Source organism: Podarcis gaigeae, assembly GCF_964106915.1.
Source record: "Podarcis gaigeae genome assembly, chromosome: 7".
In the NCBI taxonomy this organism is placed as follows: Eukaryota; Metazoa; Chordata; class Lepidosauria; order Squamata; family Lacertidae; genus Podarcis; species Podarcis gaigeae.
The window spans coordinates 68,850,396-68,863,534 of NC_139683.1; the positions used below are offsets into that span (position 1 = coordinate 68,850,396).

Here is a 13,139-nt window from a genome sequence, read left to right on the forward strand (position 1 = left end):
GTCCTGGTTGTGCCTGAAGCTGGTACACTTTCACCCTATTTATACTATGGGACCTAAATGGTTCAATCCTGTGCATGGTCACTAAGAAAATGAGAAGTGCACAGGATTGTAGCCTCAAACCACCCATAAAAAACACCATTCACCCTTCCCTTCTGAATGGCTCTATGGGAAAGAAGTTCAGAAAGATGTTTCTCCTGCCCTGCATGCCTCTGTACTTTGAATTAGGAGTCTCCAAAAATCTAATTCACATCTGCTGAATTGTACAGTTGGATGGGACCACAAGGGTCATCTAGTCCAACCCCCTGCAATGCAGGAATGTTTCGCCCAATGTGGGGCTCAAACCCACGACCCTGAGGTTAAGCGTTTCATGCTCTACCGAGCTCTCCCATGTATTCCCTTCTGCCTTTAGTGAACAGTTTCAGCAAAGGGCTCCCTCTTATTTCTGAAAACTTTCTGTTAATGCTTCAGTTGAATACGACTTTCACGCCACAACTGAAGTTTCTTCTCTTAAAAAGCAGAGTACTGGTAGGAAGACATCCACACAGCTTGTTAACCATTATCTGCAGCCTTGCAGTTTGTTCCTGACCTGGTTAATTGGAAGCATTATAAAGTGTTATTTCTTCCTCACTGGGTCTTCTACTGCAATGCTGTCGGAAACAAGAGCGTGATCAACTCTGCAAGAGAGCTGAGCTGTGCCATCAAAGACGATCTCCTCGCAAGTTAATTGTAATCAGCTAAGATTTGCAAGAGCTCAACCGGGATTAGGATTGATAAGCGAGGTAAAAAATTGCCTTCCCCAAGTCATCACCCAATTCAGCATTCAAGTAGGGAGGTAAAGCCTTGAGTGTCAAAAAAAAATCCCACTCTGAGTTTGTGCACATTACAGATGCTAGCTAGATGATCGGGACCTACCAATTAACATCAAAAAGTGGATTGAAGTGATTTATCTTCTTATTCCAGATGGAGATTTCTGTCTTAATTCTGGTAGCTAAGGCTGCAAGCATGTGCACTTGCTTTAGAGTGAATCCCATTGAACTGTATGCCATTTACTTCTGAGTAAGCAAAGCTGTTGGCATGTTTCACATGAAAACAGGGGCACTGTTGTGTACTTTGTACCACCACGACTTCTCCCATCAAGGATCGGGGCCTGATTACAGTGCATTTACGTCTGAGTAAGCATGCATAACACATGCTATACGTACTTTAGTTTTCTCTAGATTGGACATTTACAATTGGAGGTTACAATTTGTGATGCTTGATGATTCTGGGCTGTTGTTTCTTGAAATAGATATAAATGTATAGAGGGTTTTTTAATTCAAAACAAAACAAAACCTAAAGTGGGGAAAATTAAGTTACTAAAGAAACACTACTATTTTCACCTTTAGGAAACATGTAAAGATGTGATTTAATTGCATGTAAACATGAAAATATCCAGCCTAGCTGTTTTGTTTTCATTTTCAGCTTGGATCAGGGGTAACAAGTTACTATGTCAGTTTGCAAAAAAATAACTTCTCGAAGCCTAAACATACACATGTTTATTCAAAAAATAAGTCCCACTGAGTTCAGTGGTGTCTGTTTCCCAGTAAGGGTGCTTCGAATTACAGGCTCGGTACGACTTTCTTCCACTGCTTTGGCTAGAACTGCAAATTGCCTTCCTCATTCCATCATAGAAGACATTGAGACATGATGGAAAGATGCCCTGATTCTTTTGAAGAGCTAAGCAAGAACAGAATATCCTTCTCTGGGTATTGCTGCTCTGCGGTGCAGGGCGATCATCTATGAATCCCAGCTGGCATCATCTTGATCAGAGCGCAGCAGGCGGAACATAACCACCACCAACTTTTTGCTTTAATACCGAGCAGATTTTTATTCCGGGCTGTGCTTGGAATTGCCAAGTGAAAGACAGTGCTTTTGTTGTCGTTTGTCAATAGCAAATCTGTATCTTGGAGTTTCCCTTCCCAAACCACTCTGCCAGGCTTCCTCAACCTCGGCCCTCCTCCAGATGTTTTGATACTACAATTCCCATCATCCTTGACCACTGGTCCTGCTAGCTAGGGATCATGGGAGTTGTAGGCCAAAAACACCTGGAGTGCCAAGGGAAGTTAGCAGCCCTCACTTGGCCTCTCACACATGTGGGGTGGAGAAGGGTGGGATGATTGTATCCAATGATGCCTTTAGCTTAGTGGAAAGAATGTGTTTTTTACTCATTCCCCTTTCTACTTCATAGCGTATCCTGTTCTATTCCCCCAAGGTCAGGAGCAGCTTTTAAGGAAAAAGGGGAGGAGCTTAAGATTTCTGAGAGCTTGAAAGGAATGGAGGGGGGGTCAGGTTCCACAACTTGCAGGTGCCACAGGTGAGCAAGTGGATAGGGTTGGCATACATCTGGAATTTCCCGGACATGTCCGGGATACAAATGACAAAATTGGCAAAATGTCTGGGTTTTTGTCGACAGGGCCAGGAAGCTGAACATCTTTCAGGTTCGTTTCCCCCCAAAGCTCAACAACTTTGAGGTTCATCTCCCCTACAAGTCCTTTCCACCAGGCAAAAGCTACCACTGGACACAACTCATTCTATAGCACCTATTAAAAAAAGTGGGTGGAGAGTTTTAATTTGCAGCCTCCAACGCAAGGAGTTAGTTTTAACAGAGAGAAATTTAAGGTATCAAAACAGGTGCAGTGATAGCTTATTCAGAAAGTCTGAATGTGTGTGTGTGTGCACTACACGGCATAAAGGAACATTGGAAAAGATACAGCACATATTTTATATTGCAAATGAAATCTAATAGCCACTTTCTGACTATAATTAAATATTTCTGCATCTCTCTCTCTCTCTCTCTCTCTCGCACACACACATTCTGGCAATGAAGTCTAATTAATCCACAAAATTCCTTCCCGCATTGCCAAGGCAAAGGCATTATGAAATGGATTGTTTTGAAACATAGCAAGGCTGGCAAACTTCTGAGCTTGAACAGATGGAAGATGTATATGCTATCAGTGTTTTGGGGGATCGGACAGCAGTCTACATGAGGCAGTCAGTTTGGTATTGTTGCATTTTTCACACTGATGTTTGGGGTAGCGTTCTCATTTATGAACAGCTGGAGTCGGACAACAGTTCTCAAAGAGGTGCTCTGATTCCCTATCATGTACACACTCATTTCTCTTGTTCTGTGCTTATTGTTTGATTTTTTAATGTTTTTTTCCCCATTACGAATTTATTAGAGAAAAGGAAAAAGGAAAAGAAAAAAGAAGCAAGAAACCTATCAGCTCATGTTAACAATACAATCAACACCAAAACATCCATTTAATTTACACATACAGATTCATATATGCCATCCAAATGTCCAAAGAGATATCCAAATTAATTTGGTGTTTATAAAGTATGCTCAAATGTAATAACAGATGTGTACTAGATGCTGAGTATTTGTCGTTCCAGACTCCAAGTGTAAGTCTCTAAGCAACCACAAGGGCTTGTAAAATCCATGTGTGTTGTCCCATGGGCACCTTAGTCAAACATGTTTGACAGAGGTTTAAAAGGCTACCAGTTACAGGTTAAATTCCCCACCCTGATTCGTAACTGGTTCATCCTTTCCAAGCTTCCTAGAATAACTTTTAGAGAACATTTGTGATTTCTCCTAAGCTTAGAAAGACCCAGCTAAGCCTCCTGGGAACACTGTGGGTGTATTTCCACATCCTTGCAACTTGGTACATTTGGGAAAGTGTCTAGTTGAAGGAGGGAGGAAATTGTCAGCAGAAAAGACTCATGAGAGCTGAGGTCTCATCTTAAATTCCCACCGTTCATATCAGCAACGGAGGCTTTAATCATTCAGAGGAATCCTCCCAAGGACTTTGATTTAAATATGGTAATTGGCAAGACCGCGAGGAGAAAATTTCTTGGAAGGAATAAAGCTCTGGGACTCCCTTTGACATTGCAGGTTCTGAGCAGGCACAGAAGTCTTCATTGCAGATAAGAACACTGGGCTTTCAGAGGTCATCTCTGATGCTTGCTCTCTCCCACCCGTTCCCAGTCTTACCAGCTAGTTTGGGGGCTTGAGAAGGGAACTTTTTAAGCAGGCTGGGCTGACAGTGCAGAGGGCTGGCACTGAGCCATTATGAGCCAAGATCAGGAGATTTGATGGATGGTTAGCTTAATGCTTCAGAGGGTAAGAGTTCCAGATTGGGAAGTTCAGATTCAGATTCTCCATATCTGCTGCAATCACTGTGTGCTACAAAGCCTGTGGGGAAAATCAGAGGTGATAATGGGATGAGAGTACATACCATGTGGACCATTATGGTACACCATGCCTCTTTCAAATCAACCTTCAACTCTCAGAAAATCTAACTAATTATTCCGTAGAAGGAACATTGGAGTGTTTGCAGTGAAGGCCCCGATACACCACACACTCATACCTTTCATTTTATTCTTAAGAGATCATCTGTTATGTACTGAGGATCTCACCCTGGGCCAGCAGGGGGATACTGTAGATAGTTCAGGTCCACATATGCAAATAAGGGATCGAACATGACGTTCAGTGATTGGATAGTTACAGAAAGTTGTTACAGTTACGTTGTATGGAGCTCTATATAAGCAGGTAGTACTGTGTACTACCTTAGACTGCCACCTCTTCGTAATCTATATTCACATTTCATGTAGAGGAATTATGAACTGAGTTTGGCCATATATATTTGTAAAAATAAAATCGTCCAGACCAAGTTTTATCAACCCAGTTTGTTTGTTTTTAAGTGCACTATCAAGCTACTTTTAACTCCTAGTGTTTCTACTCTGATGTGTTTGCTTACTTTCCCTGCTGAAACCCCTGGGTCAGAGAAAAACTCCGTAATTTGTATTTTACAGATGTATGGACTGCTTAATCAAAAGACTCTCTAAGTCTTCTGGGATCAACAAGCCGTTAATCACTTATTTTATTTATTTATTTTATTAAAATTTCTGCACCACTTGATTGCAAAAACAATCAAACCAGCAAACCAACAAACCCCTGACAGTGGCTTATTACTGTGCTATGGAAGTCTTCCTCTGCAAACAAGTATAAAGCTGCATTCCCATACATAGTCAATTAATTGGTTAGATCAATCAATTTTTTAAAAACCCTTTTATTTGACATACAAGCTGCCCCTGATTAATTCGGCAACATTATAAAATAATAGTAATTATTATTTTTAATAGCAACACTTATGAACATTACAGAAGGCAAGCAACACCCATAGGAGGACGTGTCTCCTCTAAGCTGATTGTTGATGCACAACATGAAACATCGTTTTTGTTTTAAAAAACACCTTACTCTCTTCTTCAAAATGACTGATTTATTCACCAGAAAATTCATGCAAATTTGGTCAACTAAAAATGCATATAATCGGACAGCTATGAATTCTTTAACCAAGTGTCAACTCCAAACAAGAGAGACAGAGGGAACCAACTCTTGATCCTAATAAGGATAAGTTGTTTTGTGGAAACGCAATGCATTATGTTATACGCACTTCTGAAGACTGAAATTGCTGCTTGGAAAAATAATAATTTCTGAATGACTAAAATTTGCTGTGTGGTGAAACAATGAGCTGACTAATCTTCCAAACCTGCATTGAACAACTAGGATGATGTGACTATGTAGCTGCCACAAGTCATGATAAATGTCCTTTTGGTGTCCTCATCGTTTTGCTCTACTGATGCAAGGAAGACCCAGGATGTCCTCAATTTGCCAGGTGGAGCGATAGCAACACAGTATCACTATCTATGGAGTGTTAAGAAACTGCTGGAATAGTTTTTGCTACTTTCCAGGAGTTGTGACGCTATAGATTCAATGTTCCCTTATTCTAGGGAACCGAATAAATATAAAAGAATCTGTGAATGCTGTCATTGTCTACAGCAAGGCATGGTGCCTGAGGAGTAGGTGGGACGGCTATGTTGAAAGCGAAGTTTTATCAACCTCCAGCATGACCTCATGGTCGCACCATTCAATATTGCCTATCAATGCACAACATTCCCCCCCACACACATTCTCTGTGTGTCTCAATAAAAAAAAGTACACTGGCAAACAAAATTGATTTCAAATTGGCTAATATGTAGTATTTCAGTCAAAAATTCATGGGGGGGGTGTTATGGGGGGGTTGCCCCAAAGATGCAGACTAGAAAAAGGCCACGTTTCAGCAGAATTCAAACCACCGTTAAGTCTCACCAATTTTTCCATTGAACACTATTCTTAACGTTTGCTGAACTGTGCTTGATTAAATCAACAACAAATCAAAATGACCAATGCTTACAATTTTATTGCAGCCTTTTTAGGAGTTATGAAACTTGCTGTCCTATACGATCAAATGTAGCTGCCCTGATAAACATTTTCTCTCTGAAGAATACCCTTGTATGTGTGTGTGATGGGGATGGGGGAGGTCCGAATGGTTTTTAGGGAAGTGAAGCTAAATCCCTTGGACAAGGCCATATAGGAAGACTATACCAAGAGCAAATGATTGCCATGCAGATGTCCAGTTTCAAATTAAAAGCCCAACTTTTACTTCCCTTCTTTACAGGTACAGAAATACACACACACATACACTTCTCAATGAGAGTGAGGGGAATGCCTTGATAAAAAAGCTTTTAAAAACCAAGCATTACTGTAATTTACCAAATAACAATGCACATTCCTTTCCCTCTAGTCTGCTTATTTGAATCACAATTATGATACTTTCCAGTGTATTATTCAGTATTCAAAGAGGAAGGGGTTTCTAAAATGCACTGGTAATCTGCTTAAACCTATTTGTTAGGTAAATGAGGTAGACAGCCGCTGAGTTAAAAACTGTATTTTGAAACAACCATACATTTCAGAGTGAGTCACATCTCTGTCCTTTGGGACCATACCCCGACTTCATTCAGATTGGGATACCAAGGCCAAAACCAATGATGCAAGGAACATTACTTATGCCAGTTTTCCTTCTCCCCCCCCCCAAAAAAAAACCATCCAAAGTTGATAACCAATGTCTATAAAGTGAAAGACAACTACCACACTCACTCAGCAAAAAAGACTGATTTGCTAGGACATAGTTTATGAAATGAGTCGGGTGAATTGATATGCACACTCAACATATACACAGTGGCAGATAAGCGATAGGAATGTTAGCTACAGCAAAATGAATTACAATCCCATCCAAAACTGTATGTCCGATTCTGGAGCATTCTGACCAAATGATTATTGAAACCAAAATCGTTTAGAAACATCAGGACAAGCACATCAGCTTAAAAACATGGAGAGAACTTCTGTAAACTAACAGTAACCATAAGACAACATGCAAAGGAAATCGGCATTTTTCTGCCTTGCACAATTTCAGAGCAGGCCAAGGAGTAAACTGCATTACTGACGCAAACATAAATTAAGCAACTGAACCCATAGTTTGGATGAATTCATAAATTTATGCTTTCATCCTGGAGGTACTCCTTCTTGACCTGTGTTTATTGAGTGCTTCCCTCTTGTTGTACTATATATAATTTCAGGAGATCAATATAGGAATTACAGCAATCCTTATGCAATGTGAAGAAGATCCATAGCTGGGCCTGATACCATTTCTCTATATAGCACCAACTTGATTTATACTGCCCCTCTCTAAAGACTTACTGGAAGGTGGAATGAAAGTGCGTGAGATTTGTGTATTACAAATGGGCTTGCAGTGTTAACATGATGCCATAGGCATTGGAAATGTGTTCAGTTTTGTTAATTTCACACATTTCTAGCTGAAATGCCAAAATAATGCTGTACTCATAATAATCTTTAATTTGGGAGTTGGGTTTTCCCCCCAAAAAGCACAACATATCAATGTCAGACAGTCATTCAAATAGCAAAAGAGTAAAATATTCCAGCAAAGGATGAATCACAATAGTTAAATGTAACAACTGTACAAGTTCTCCACGCACAAAAGCGGCCCATTTATCATGTCACATAGAGAGCTGGACTTTATTATCTTTTCAAATCCCAGATCAAACAAGTTAACTGGAGTGCGGGTGGCGAGGAAGTGAAAACAGTTTCCACTCAAAAATATATATAAAAAGAGAATATGATGAAGCAAAACACATGTCTCAAAAGAAGGAAACACTTGGGGGGGGGGGGGAATCACTAATCTCACTGAGACATTATGAGAAGTAGAAATACAATCTGGTTAACAGAACTTGTCTCTGAAAAGCTTCCAGCAAGTTTCAAAAAGTAGAGGGAGATGGAGAGAGAGATCCATTTTATTCAATGCAAGTTACCAAATGCATTATGCTTTATTTTCAAAGCCTGCAGAAATACTAAACATCTTTTTCACTGGTGACGACTTTCACTGGGAATCTGACATAGGAGTGAGGAGGTGGATGCTGAGAAGTGCAGATTTTTAACAGAGAATAATGCTGGTTTAAACTTCTCCATTGCTCTCACTTTTTAATGGCAAGCTATAGATATAATCTTTGATGGCTAGCCTTGAGATACGAGATAACAGGAAACTGGTGTGAAAACCGCTATAACAGAAAGAACTAGCAAGTCCCTAGAGGGGGCACCAGCTTTCAAGAGCCTCGAATGGCTGCACAGGATAACTGCAGGGAGCCACCATCATACTGAATCATTTCCACTTGCCTTTAAGACATTCTTTTCCTACTGCCTCTGACTGCTATTTCTGAGTAACCAGTTAGTTTTGGGTCGCAAATCACTTGAAATTTGGGCCAAAGGACTCTCAGTGCAATTGAAAACCAAGAAGCAGATAAGTGCTAGAGCCTGCCTGATGATATCAGAATAAAGAGTCTTGGTCCTGCAGTTATTTATTAGGACACTGGACTGGAGTTGCTTATTCGAGCCAATTCAATCAGATGCTCTCACTGTGGCAGCCCGATGGAAATCTATGTTTGTATCAGGGGTGAAGGAATCTGTTTGATCTCATCCCACCAGACTCATCTGGACTTAGCCCACCCTCCTTCCCAACTGAACATTATCGACTCATTCAACCCCCTCCCCCTTAAGAAAAGCAGGGGGGGGGAGAGAAAGTGTGATCTGTAAAACATCAGTCTTTTAGGGAGGGGCTGCTAATCGAATGTATGGAGCCCTTAAAGTTCCATGGAAACACTTTCTGGCTGAAACCATGTACGCTGTTGAAATTCTATCCCACGAATCAAGCCTTTGTCATGACCGGAGGAAGAATATGCATATATGTCTCTGGTGAACCCAGAAATGTACATTCCAGCCAATCCTTTCCCGGTACACATTGTCTCATATGCCTCTAAGAAAAGAAAGCAGAAACAATGCCAAGACTCCGTATGTACACACACAAACACACACACACACAGAGAGAGCGCATAAATACTTAACTATGAGAGTATCCCTAATGTGGTCCTGCATCAACATCTGGCATCCCTTGTGCGCACACAAGATCTCCGTATAAAAGCTGAGCACACAGCTCTGCACACAACTTCCAAAGCAGTAATCATGAACGGCATAGTTACTCATGTGCACAGTTTCGTCTGAGTACGCAGTGAATGGAGCACACATGTATAGCAGTTTCCGTTAAGGGTGCGCTATTCGCAGAAGAACTGCACTAAGACTTTCCCTCATCAAACAAATGAATTGCCCTTACTCTCTTGGATCAGGCTGAAGAGCACGCCTCCCCCCCCCGCCCCGTGCTCCGTTAAGATCTTGTGATAAGAAAACTTTAAATCAAAGGTGTCATAAAGAGACATCTCCTGTTCTCTTTTTGGTTAAAGGTAACAGATGTGCTGCTGGGATGAGTGCAATTTAAGCCATTAAACTTCTTGATCCCTGAATGTCACCAGGGGGGACCATATAGTTGCACTTACAAAGCACTGCATTTAACTCTCCATAAAATATGGATTTTATTGCAGCACTGTCAAGACCTCATTCCACAACCGCTGACCTCTATGCCCAGATGCAAACCTTTAAATCAAAAACGCTACACGCAGGAATGCTTGGGGGTGAGGTTATGCACACACACACACACGCACATACACAATGCATACATGCAACGTGTTTCAATACATATAGTTTTGCCAGGAACGTGTTTCACCCTGTGATTGAATTTTCTATAGCTGCTCAACTCCAGCATCCCACATTCATTCACCTTGCACACTGCCTCTTCTTCAGGCGCAAAGCATTCCATGCTTTACCAGGTTTCTGTGCCATCTCCAGCAACTCTTCCTGCTCTCCCGACTTTTCCTCAAGGAAAGACCTCGTGTACGTTCTCTAGATCAGTATTCCGACCCCCCTCCCACTCCTCGAGGCTTTCCTTCTGCCTTATGAGATCCATATCAAATCCAAAGAGAAGGCTATCATTATTATTCTTGGGATTTCTCTGCTTCGTAGCGAGAGGCGCGTGTGATTTTGTGTGTGTCGGGGGGAGGTGTTTCAGGGTGTCCAAAGGGCTTCCTAGTGGCATCAACAGAAGGCGCCCCACTCTTTACCTTGCCTAAACGAGCAGCAAAGATGCTGCTCCTATCAAGCACTTCAATTGCGCGCATCCACTTAGCATCCCATCCATGCGCAAAAAAAGAGGAAGAGAAATGACAAGAACTCCCATCCTCAGCTTAAAAGAGCGCATCGCCGTCCATGTGCCGCCACACTGGCATGGTGCTCCCATAGTAACGGACCTGCCAACTTTTCATGTGTGTGTGTGTGTGTGCAAATAACAGGGTTTCATTAGCATTTGCAGCAGACCAAACAAGAAGAGAGGTGGTGGGGTATTTGGGGGGGGGGGGGGAGAGAAGCGGCAAACCAACCGACCCACCGAACCAAGAAAAACACGGGAAGCGTAGAAGCCAACTCCTCGGAGCCGAGGTCCCTTCAATAAAATATTTGACCCCCTAGCCCCCCAAATAAGTTGATGGGCAAAAAGATGGGTGCCCCATCTTGTGATCGATTATGCAGTAAGGGCTTACCTCCTCCGCAACCCCGCGATGTTTTATTCAAGTTGGCACCGCTTGCCTAGAACGTAGAGTCGGAAGGATCATCTAGTCCAACCCTCCCCGCCTTTGGCCCCCGCGCGGGACTCGAACCCTCGACCCTGAAGAGTCTCACGCTCTGAGCTCTCCCGAACCGGCGACGGAAGAAGAGGAAGAGAAAGACAGAAGAAGAAGAAGATGATGATGAAACCATCGGTTCCTTACCGGCTCAGAAGAGAAGGCGAAAGGGATGCGCCAAGTTGCTCGCCGGCGCCGAGTCGAGTCGGGAAACGACGCAGCGGGCGGCTTTGGGGGCCACGGCGCCGCTTCTCCGTCCGCCTTCCGCCGCCGAAGCTACTTGCGCGGCACCGAAGCTCCCTCTCATCACTTCCAAACTCCGGCGTGGAGGAAGGCGAGGCAGCCGGAGGGCAGCTCTCCCTCGGCGGACTCGGTCCCTAAGGCAGCGTCCCGGAGTCCTTGGAGGGAATGGAAACTCGCCAGGAAAGATGTAGAAACAGAAACACACACAACACAAACACACACACACACAGCCCTGCCGGCTTTTCTTTCTTTTAACCTCGCAGAACACACACGCGCGCACGCCAACGGTGCGCCCTGCTCTTAATGCGGCGCCTCGGGAGCCGGAGCCGCAGCTCTGCGGACGGGGAGGTGAAGGGCTGAGGAGCAGCGAAGGCGCCTCTTGCAGGCATCCAGCGATTCGCGAGTGAATGGGGTGGGAGGTGCGAGGAGGAGAAGGAGGAGGCCTTTCTGGAAGACGCCCGCCTCCCCTCCTTTGCCGCCGCCGCCGCCGCCTCCTTCTCGCGTGGCAGAGAAAGGCGCGCTCTTCTTGGGAAGTCTTGCGGCCAAGCCCTCAGGAGTTTGAGGAATGAAAGGCAACGAGTCGGTGAGGGGTGAGACGGTGGGGTGAGGCAGTCTCACGATCTGCAAGGGGGGGGTGAATCTTTAATGCGGGACCCCACTCTTGCAGAAGGGCCTCAACATCTCCAGGTGAAGGGGGGGGGGGACAAGGGCCCTGCCTGAGACCGTGGACAGCAGATGCTGCCCAGTCAGTGCTGGCTGTGCTGAAGCAGACGCACCAGTCGTGTGGCTTGGTAGAAGCCCATCAGATGGACCAATGGCGTGGCTCTGTAGAAGCCCATCAGATGGTGTGGCTCAGTAGAAGCCCATTAGATGAACCAAATGGTGTGGCTCTGTAGAAGCCCATCAGATGGACCAATGGCGTGGCTCAGTAGAAGCCCATCAGATGGTGTGGCTCAGTAGAAGCCCATTAGATGAACCAAATGGTGTGGCTCTGTAGAAGCCCATCAGATGGACCAAGGGTGTGGCTCAGTAGAAGCCCATTAGATGAACCAAATGGTGTGGCTCAGTAGAAGCCCATCGGATGAACCAATGGTGTGGCCCAGTATAAGCCAATCGCTGCGGGCAGTGCTGACGTAGGTGGACTAGTGGTGTGGCTCAATAGAAGCCCATCAGCATGGGAGATGAACTAATGGTGTGGCTCAGTATAAAGAGCCAACTCCTAGGGGCTGAGGGGGTTTGACCTCCCCCTATAAAATATTTGAGGGAGCTGCCCCTCCCATGTTGGTGGGCATTGCCATTCTAATGGTGAGTGTGCATGGTGTCATGTGATCGATTGTGTGGGGCGAGGCTTACTTGTCTCTCCCCCCCAAGAAATATTTTATTCAAGTTGGCACCCCTGGTATAAAGCAGCTCCCTCTGTTCTGCTCATCAACTGTGCTTGGCTTCAGAATGGTTCTGCTGGTCCAGATAAGGCCGGCCCTACCATTAGGTGACATGATGCTGCTGCTTCGGGCAGGAGATTTTGGGTGTCAGGAAAAGGCAGGAGGTGGTTATGGTTTTTTTGCTGTCAGGGAGGGAGCTGTTCCTTGGATTTTCTGCCTCGGGTGCCTAAAGAACTTGGCTGGCCTTGTTTATCATGCACCTACTTAACTTTGAGGCTGAGAGCATGGGGCCATTTGCTGTCCTGCTGCAGGAAGTAATGTGTATTGGGCCAGCCTGGGACTCAGAATGCTGTTGCTCAAGCAATGATGGGACCCAGGTGGTCATATCATAGAACTGTCGAGTTGGAAGGGACCCTGAGGAACATCTAGTCCCACCCCCTGCAATGCAGGAATATGCAGCTGTCCCATACGGGGATTGAACCTGCGACCTTGGAGATATCAGCACCACACTGTAACCAACTG

General features: G+C 44.2%; 1 protein-coding gene across 1 annotated transcript in view; it reads right to left on the minus strand.

Moving 5' to 3' along the window:
• Positions 1-11,642, minus strand: part of CDH6 (cadherin 6) — a 165,906-nt gene extending 154,264 nt beyond the window's left edge. Inside the window, exon 1 of the mRNA XM_083747253.1 lies at positions 11,140-11,642. The gene's annotated coding sequence lies outside the window, so the exon portion shown is untranslated. The remainder of the gene's footprint in view (positions 1-11,139) is intronic.
• Positions 11,643-13,139: the final 1,497 nt, after the last annotated feature.